This window comes from Hesperophylax consimilis, chromosome 13 (assembly GCF_061612785.1).
Source record: "Hesperophylax consimilis isolate HC1 chromosome 13, BYU_Hcon_1.0, whole genome shotgun sequence".
NCBI lineage: Eukaryota > Metazoa > Arthropoda > Insecta > Trichoptera > Limnephilidae > Hesperophylax > Hesperophylax consimilis.
Genome location: NC_142848.1, coordinates 3,798,530 through 3,808,325, shown reverse-complemented (window position 1 = coordinate 3,808,325; position 9,796 = coordinate 3,798,530).

The window sequence follows — 9,796 nt, the reverse complement described above, 5'->3', positions numbered from 1 at the left end:
CACCTCTCCTCTAATTCCCCAATTCCCGCCACAAAAATGTAAATATTTTGACAGCTGCCGATTATTCGTTCCATCGAATTTCTGCCGTCATCAATTACTTAATTTAAGGTAAGATATCAATATTTCTACTCGAAGTACATATATTTTAACGCATAAAGATGTGTTCTATAATAATAACACCAGTTCAATCCACTCTTCACACTTCTTTGCCAGAATATCGTAAATGAATTTCAATGTTCATTCAAATTAAAAACTGGTAGTGAAACGCATATTTTCAACAAGTATGGAGAATTTTTAAAGATTATTATTATCCTCGAATATTTCTTAATTTCTGAATGAATTTTAGTTAAACCGTTATTTCTTTCAACCTTTCGTGATTAATTCAATATTTTTTGTGAATTTTTACCAATTACAGATAAATAACAGTTTTAATGAATTGGAAATCGCTCCTTCCGAAGGAGCGATTTCCAATTCATATTGAAGGTGATGTATTCATATTGAAGGTGATGTTTCCATATTGAGCTGGGCGTCGAAATTGATGAAGTTAATGATCTGAGGATCGTTAACCATCCATCGACTTGACCGTCAGAAGGACCATCGGCTTGATTGCACTAATATTGATTTTAACCCGCCCAAAGTACCATAATAAAACAATTGTATCGAGGGAATGGCGTAAATTTAGCTTTAGTGATTTTCTGGAAGAGTTACAGACCTACTATTATGTACACCCAATGTTTGGGAAACAAAGACCTCTACCAAACTTGTCAAGACATATAATAAAAACACTTTCATGCCTCTTAAATAAATATGCCCCGCAAATATCAAAAACACGAGAAAAAGTTTGGAAGTCTGACGGCTGGTTTGACGATGAATGCCGAAACCAGAAGAGATTATGCGGAAATTAGAGAGGTCCTATAGAAAAAACTCTTCTATAAATACAAGAGACGAGTGCATCCTTGCTCAAAAACAGTATACGAGTAAAATACATTCCAAAGTATCATAGTATTGGAAAGAAATGATTAACTCTGAACGAACCAACCTGCGACGTCTCTGGAACTCAATAAAGACTGTAATTTCCGAAGTTACTGTTCTAATGAAGTTAGATATTACCCCGGATGCCTTCTCAATTTTTTTTCGGGAAAAAATTGAATCCATTCGTGCCTCCACATCTCACGCCCCTCCGCCTATATTCACTGTTAATTCTAAAGGAATTTTTTCTTCCTTCAAACCCACAACGCTGGAAGAAGTAAAAAAAATAATTTCAAGCTCGCCTAATAAGCAGTGCAGTATTGATCAGCAAGTTTATTTTTTCTGCGCTCCAAACGACATCAATAGTCTCAAGATCTGTATAGCTGAATATCTAGAAGCAATAACTCGTTGGATGTCTTCAAATAAGCTGAAGCTGAAAACCATCTAAGACCGAGTTTCGCTGGGTGGCCACAAACAAACGTCAAAATTTCAAATACGATTCACCTATTTCCGGCAGCGATATCATCCCAAAAACAACAGTCAAACTTCTCGGTGCCAATTTAGATTTGGATGTTTCGTTTAAACGTCAAATCAATAGGACTGTAAAACTGTTTTTTTCACCTAAGACAACTCAAGTCTGTCCGAAGAAACCTTCCTACAGAAGCAACAAAACTACTTATCAACTCTTACGTAGTCCCACGTCTCGATTACTGCAACGGCATTTATGCCAGCCTACCAAAATATAATTGACAAACTTCAATCAGTGTAATGCAGCAGCACGGCTCATAACCGGGGTCTCTAAATATTCGCACATTTCAGAACACCTTCGTAACATTCACTAGCTCAAGTGCCCTGAAAGAATCCAGTACAAATTGTGCTGGATGGTGTTTAAATCCATCAACCCTACATCTCTGAAATATGCGTCCCGGAAAACACTGGTCTGAGGCAGCAACATCATCAGCGGTAGGCAGACCGATGGAACCTAAGTGTAAGCCAAATACTAAGTTTGGTGATCGCGCTTTCGGAGCATCTGGGCCGAGGGCTTGGAATAAACTCCCTCCGGAACTAAGATCCATAACAAGTCCAACAGAATTCAGGTCTAAACTAAAAACATACCTTTTTAAGTTGTCATTTCCTTAAATTAAATATACTCGTACCATTCCTAAGAGAAAGTCCAATTATATACGACCGGTCGGTGGCCGAGTTGACATCGCGTTTGGGTCCCACCCAGGCGTAGCGTGTTCATTTCCTCGGCTGGCTAAGTCCTCCATCACAACACAAGCAACATTTTCAGCTTACTGTGGTGGTAGTAGGAGATTTTAAAATATTGTCAGGTTATTCGTAACCCGGGAATGTTTGTCTTTCTTTAAAAAAAAAAGTGGGTGTGTCAAGCCTACGCAAGACAGAAGTGAAACTTCTTTTGTTAAACCGTATGAACCACAATCAATTACGTATTTCACTCGTATTACACTCACGACGCAGTATACTAACCAAGCAGCTGATGCTTGGCGTGGCGCAGTTCGCTGGTGTCTGAGAGAGAGGAAAGAAGAGAAGAGAGAGAACGTTCGTGAGCGGCTCCCCCACCTCAACAAGCGCATATGGTGAGAGAGGGACAGTGAACGGTGAGCGGTGGTGGGGGTACCCGCATTTTCGTGTCGATCCTGACTCGGTTTTACTCCGTCCATCGAAAATCCATTACGCGCCTAAAGAAGTTTCACTTCAAAAAAAAAAAAAATCCAATTTTCCAATTATGTCCTAAATCCTGTATCTAAATTTCGTTAATAAACAATTAGTTAGTGTTAATGAAGTGTTAATCTCAAGTGACCTACCAGGAAAGTATGGTACTGTATATTATCTACATATATAGTTAGTAGATCATTGAAGAAGTGTATTATGTATTTGTAAAGCGATTGAGGTGATTTTGCACAAAAACGGCGCTATACACATCATCCAAATTATTATTATTATTATTATGAGGAGTCCGGAAGAGGCTGATAACCAACCAACATCTCGACCAACCAGAGGATGGTGATCCACTCCTTGAACTAGAAGAGGTAGAGCCGCCCCAGGTAGCAGCCAACATTGCTCCGGAGACAAGTGAGCGCTGGCGTCTTTGAGATATGGAACCCGTAGACTCTAAATGTATTTTTAGCTTTACTGAACCGACTAAGAATATAACGGCTCTTAAATATTTCATGAATGAAGATATTGTTAGAAATATGGTAGAAAAAACCAATCAATACTCGGTTCAGAAATGTTGCAAAAATATTAACACCTCTGCTGAACAAATGAAGAAGTTTCTCGGCATGCACACAATAATGGGTATTTTATCATATCAAGCTGCCTCAGATTGCCCAATACTGGCAAGAGGGGCTTAGACTGCCTGTGAAATGTAATGTCATGCCGAGAAACTGATTCACCAGCCTGAGACAATATTTCCATCTTAACCCTTTGCACTCCTAATTTTTTTTTTAATTACCTACTACCAACTCCTTAATTAATTTACAAAAAAGGGATAAAAAGTGGCCTCAATAAAAAGTTAAACAAAAATTTTTAAAATATGTAATTTTTATTACTCTTTCTTTACATAGAGTACAAAAAACATAGAAATATATAAAATTAACAACTTAATATGCCCTTATTCAATTAAACTTTTTCAGTGTGTGGTATTTCTTGAAACATTCTCCAGGATGGAGGCCAGGTTTCCTATCACAAGTTTCACAATAACTTCTAACTTTTCTTCTTCTGATAATAATATCTTCATCGGAATCGTCCTCATCAGAAAATGGAACTTGTGGAGAAGGAGGAACATCTCTGTCATTTTCAAGTAAACGAAGTTCACTGTCTATTTCAAGCATGTATTGGTCATCACCACTTTCATATTCATTGATCACAGATTGTTTTTTTTTTATCCGGGGCATTTTTATTTTATTCAAGGTATATAATAAAGCACGTTAAATTATTACTAACAAATCACTAATTATGAAGAAAAAGAAATGTAAAACTATATTTTCACCTAATTACTGAGTATTATTTTCAAGACCGAACGACACATGTGCTTTCTCAACCACGAAATATTTGCTACTAAAAACAGTAAAAACAAATGTAAATACACAAACAGAACAAAATATTATGTGATAACAAGTGAATAGGTATAAGAATCCTTTGTTATGTGTTGGGAGAAATCCCTCAGCGCTTCCTATTGTTACGCAGGTAGACAGGCAAGTACCTACCTACTTACATGCGTCGCAACCAAATAACTGCGCAGTGCATTTACAAGGTTAAAAATAATACGATTTTAAAAATTATCTAAAAGGCGAAACTTGACGAGATATATGTATTTTGAAAACCCTTTTATTTACGAATAGTTTTTCACCATATTGACATGTGTGTGGTAAATTCTTGGCTATTATACAGGCGCCACTGTTCTTTACAAGGTGAAACATATAAATCGTTATTAGTGTTTCGATTTGAGATTGGTCGTGCTCTAACAGCTGGTAATTCTACAATCAATCCACGTCGTAGAGGTCGACCCTCATACGAATCTCAGGACAAACCGTCTTCTAGTAAGCGTCAGGTAAACCAACCAAGACCTTTTGATGATGTTAAGTTTGACGGCTGGGGGCATTTCCCCCGATATAGTGAAAAGCAGTTGAGGTGCAAGAACTGTATCCAAGGCATCACCAAAGTCAAATGCGAACTGTGTCTAGCACATTTGTGCTTTGCACCTACTAGAAACTGCTTCTCCGACTATCATGATAGGTCTAATATGCATTCATTTGGTATACATAGAGATAATCATACATTTTAGTTGTGTATTTTTTTAAATAAACAGTTATTTGTGAGTTATTGTTTATTTTACCGTGCTATTTAAAAAATACCCCCTGACGTCCAATGTTAATCCAAATGAACGTAAAATATTTTCTAAACTATGTATTAAAAAATACTTAAAAATTTCAAATAAATTGATTAATTTGAAAAAAAACATGAGTTTAGTTTATACGCAAGAATGTCTTGAAAAGCTTTACATGAGATCGCAGCTTCACAATTATCAATGAACGAGGCATAATTATTATTGACGAAATTATCATATGCCGAAATCTACACTACATAACTAAATTAATATTAATATACCTCTTGAAAGATAAATGGGAGCTTCTCCTGAACTGACACTTGAGGAGGAAAATCAAGTAGAACATTGGATAGTAAAATTATTATTATTTTTTATTTTTTTATCTTTTTCACAATGTCATTTAATGTAATGAAATATTTTATGTATCAAAAAATATGTAAACATTAATTTATCTATCAAATATGTCTGTCTCGACACAGGTTTATCCTAGTGAGACAGACATCGAAAAAAAAAAACTGTAAAAAAACTTTATATTGATAATGAAATTTAAAAAAGATGCTAAACTAAGATTTACAATGCACCCTGAAGAGGAAAAGGACACAGTCGAAAACTTCATTAAGGAATCGAAACGGGAAACATAATTCGTCAATGGTCAGGTAATGGTAATGGCTTAAACTTTTTTTGGAAAGACTCCCCCCGGTTACCAAACGTAATTCTGAGGTAATGTCAAAAAGACGAGCGTCAAGGCAATTTGCAGTTGGTTTGCTGAGCTTAATGATAAGTATCCAAAGAAAATGCTAACGAACAAAGCAGAATTTTGAATGCTGACTAGACCGGTGTTCCGGTGATGAAAGTACCCTAAAAAGTAGTTGAGGAAACCAAGATAATTTTCCAACATAAAAAGAACACGAAATAATAATTCATTATGGTTCTTTAATCTCAATAAGACATTCCACTAACAAAAGTGAACGATTTTTTGTTTGAAAAGTTTGGATGATGAAGGATGAAAGCAAGAAATACAAAGTCGACTTTTTGAGGAAAAGTTTAACAAGGAAAGGAGAACATGAGTATATTTATTTCACCTACCCAAATGTTAAATATATTAATGATATTGATCAGAAAAAAAGAGTCCTATATGTCCCAATGATTATCAGACGTGGACTTTTTAAATTCCCTGAAGATCTTTCAATTGCTGAATATTTATTTTCCTTTTTTTTTTTTATAGTGAATACCTCACAAGAGTCCCAACTGCTCCCGTCTGGAGCCAGTGAGACTATGGCATCCCCAATTGGGGGATGTTGTGAGGCTGAAGGTAAGTGGGGAAGGGAAAGAGGAAGGTGGGGAAGTACCTGGCTATTCAGATCTAGTCACTAAACACGGCTAAAGCCATTTGGAGCAACTTTTCAATTCTGAATGGTGGTCTTACACCAGGGCGATACTGGTAGTATCTTCCACTCTGGAACGTGCCGCAAATATACTATATTATTTTAATTAATTAATTGTGAAATAACACAAATTAATCAAATAAAATTTATTTGCGCACGCCGGGTTCGAACCCGCGACCTTCGGAATGGCAGTCCAATGCGTTACCACTGGACTATGCCGGCCGTCAAATACATTGATTTGCTCTTAATATTTTCTAATGTTTTCAGCTGATGACTGATTTTTATTTTATTTTATTAGTTACTAGTGGACACCGCAGTGCTTCGCTATTGCTAATGTCTTTCTCGGACGTCTCCCACTTCTTCCACCATTCACCACTGTAAATTCCAATGTTACTGTTAAATAACTACATTACATTGACATTAATTCGGGTCTGTGTCTCATTCCGGTGCAGAGATATTGCGTTAAGTTTTCCTCGGGCGTCCCCGACTTCTTTTACCTTTCAAACCACTCTCTAAACACTCCTGGCACTAATAAGAACAAACCTGTCGAGTTTTGCAAGCACAAACATAGGTAAACTGAATTTTTAAATATAAAGATTACTTAGGTATTCATTTATACCACTTTATGTTTCAAGGTAATAAAAACGTTTACATGGTCCATTCAATGGTTTTTGTTTTGTTCATTCATCAGGGGTTTTAGGTTTTGGTTGACCTCTTTATTTTTCAATAATTTAATTATTTTCGTCGCTCTTTCCACCCAAAAAATGTTTATAATCAAAATGAAATAATAAATGCATACAATATTTTCCCCTGTACAAAGAACAATGTTTTTCACACATTTTTAAATATTTCATTCAATAGACGGTTTACCCTATGCACAAATTATTGAAATAGCACTTCGTTTCAACTTAATTGGTACAAGAACAAAATTAATTAGTTCTCTGAATAAGTCTACTTAGATCCAATAAAGATAAAATTAGTTGTACATACTTATCTTAGCAGGTCACCAAATAGAGAACAATTTAGAAAAATATATATTCACAGTTTTCTCTATCTTCGGCAACTTGGCTGTGGAATGAATTGCTGCCTTTGTGTTTCATCCCTCGTACAACATCCCTTCAAGTCACATCTTCACTCCTTCCTTCAAAAATAGTCTCCACACAGCATCCTCAAAGTAAGAGGAAGAGTAAAAGGAAGAGTTATATCACAAAAATTTTCTGCAAGTATGTACTTATTGCTTTGCAAACTTTAAGGAAGTATCTACCTTTATGTACATATCGACAGTCCCATAGAACAATGTTTGATTTCTGTATTTTTACTGTTTTCACAGGTGACATCTATATAATGGTATATGAAAACACGCGTATTCGAATGCAACGTTATGTCAAAATTTCAAAGCAATCGGTGAAGAACTTTTGGAGATTGTGAACAAACATACATTTTTACATTTTTAATTATATAGGTTACAGTTAGAGACGTCCCGAGCTTAATCCTCTCTAAGTTTAGTTTTCTATCATTGCACAAGCAATATTATTTTTAGAGTTTTTATGATGGAAGTAGAAAGATAATGACATACCTTTATTGTCAAGTTATTCGTAACCCGTTGATGTTTGTCCTTCTGTAATTGTTTTACTTTCTGTAATACTTAGTTACATGGTGTCTGGAAACTCTTTAAATATAGAGGAAACTGAACAGATGTTCCATATTTGTTCAGTTTTAATATAGAGGAAACTGGACAGATGTTCCATATTTGTTCAGTTTAAATATAAAGGAAACTGGACAGATGTTCCATATTTGTTCAGTTTAAATATAAAGGAAACTGGACAGATGTTCCATATTTGTTCAGTTTAAATATAAAGGAAACTGGACAGATGTTCCATATTTGTTCAGTTTAAATATAAAGGAAACTGGACAGATGTTCCATATTTGTTCAGTTTAATTATAAAGGAAACTGGACAGATGTTCCATATTTGTTCACTTTAAATATAAAGGAAACTGGACAGATGTTCCATATTTGTTCAGTTTAATTATAAAGGAAACTGGACAGATGTTCCATATTTGTTCAGTTTAATTATAAAGGAAACTGGACATATGTTCCATATTTGTTCAGTTTAAATATAAAGGAAACTGGACAGATGTTCCATATTTGTTCAGTTTAAATATAAAGGAAACTGGACAGATGGTCCATATTTGTTCAGTTTAAATATAAAGGAAACTGGACAGACGGTCCATATTTGTTCAGCTTAGACTTTTGAAGTTTTAGTTATAATGTTTGACGTAGTTGTAGTTAGTGGGCTCTATAGAAGCCCGAGTAAATCTGGCTTCCAAGAACTTGGCGTATTGTTCAGGTCTAGCGGATTCTTAAATAGTGACCAACTGCTAACCCGATACAAATCTTAAGTACAACCAACAATTGATTTTGGAAGCCACCTCTGGGCTGGAGCACCACAATACTTTGAAACCTACTTGATTCTGTGCAAAGGAGGGCATTTCGTCTGATTGACAATCCAAGTCTGATTGACTGATTGCCATCTCTAATGCTCAGATGCAATGTAGGTGTGCAGTGTCTGTTCTACGGGTATGAAAAAAAATGTGTTTCATGTCTGTAAAAATGTTTTTATGGGTAAATCTTCGACTATCGAATCTTATTACTGAATTACGTTTGTTAGACTGACTGGAAAAAATAACGTTCGTAGATTGCGTAAGTAGATGTCAATGCTATTTGGTGTTAAAATTAGTCCCGCTTCGAATAGTAAAACTCGTAAAGACGTAAAAAAATCCACTTTGTTTTTAAACACAAATTATTTAAATTGCAATTTGCAGAATCAAGTAAGCTCCGTTTTAAAACAGAAAACCTTAACGTACAAATGTTTATTGATCGAAATAATTACAGAAAAACATGGTATGATCTGAAAATAAATAAAAAAAAAGTGGGTGTGTCAAGCCTACGCAAGACAGAAGTGAAACTTCTTTTGTTAAACCGTATGAACCACAATCAATTACGTATTTCACTCGTATTACACTCACGACGCAGTATACTAACCAAGCAGCTGATGCTTGGCGTGGCGCAGTTCGCTGGTGTCTGAGAGAGAGGAAAGAAGAGAAGAGAGAGAACGTTCGTGAGCGGCTCCCCCACCTCAACAAGCGCATATGGTGAGAGAGGGACAGTGAACGGTGAGCGGTGGTGGGGGTACCCGCATTTTCGTGTCGATCCTGACTCGGTTTTACTCCGTCCATCGAAAATCCATTACGCGCCTAAAGAAGTTTCACTTCAATAATGAATAATGACCCTTTTTTCACTACTAGGTTTTTTGGACCTCCTGTAAAATTTGACAAATGGTAGTAACCGACGATATAAAACATTTATATCGTCGGCTTAATTTGTAGAATGCGCAATAGAACATTATAAAATAACAGGTTGGGTTAAGTAAGTTTTTTTCCACGTCTTTTCTTACAGGTTCTTTTTGTCATGAAACCCTTTTTGCCAATTTTTTTTCACATAAAGAGAAACAGGCGTTAAGGGGGATATTCAATCTCATCCATCATAAGGAGTGCGTGATTTCGTTTGAATTGGATCCCGTTTGTACAT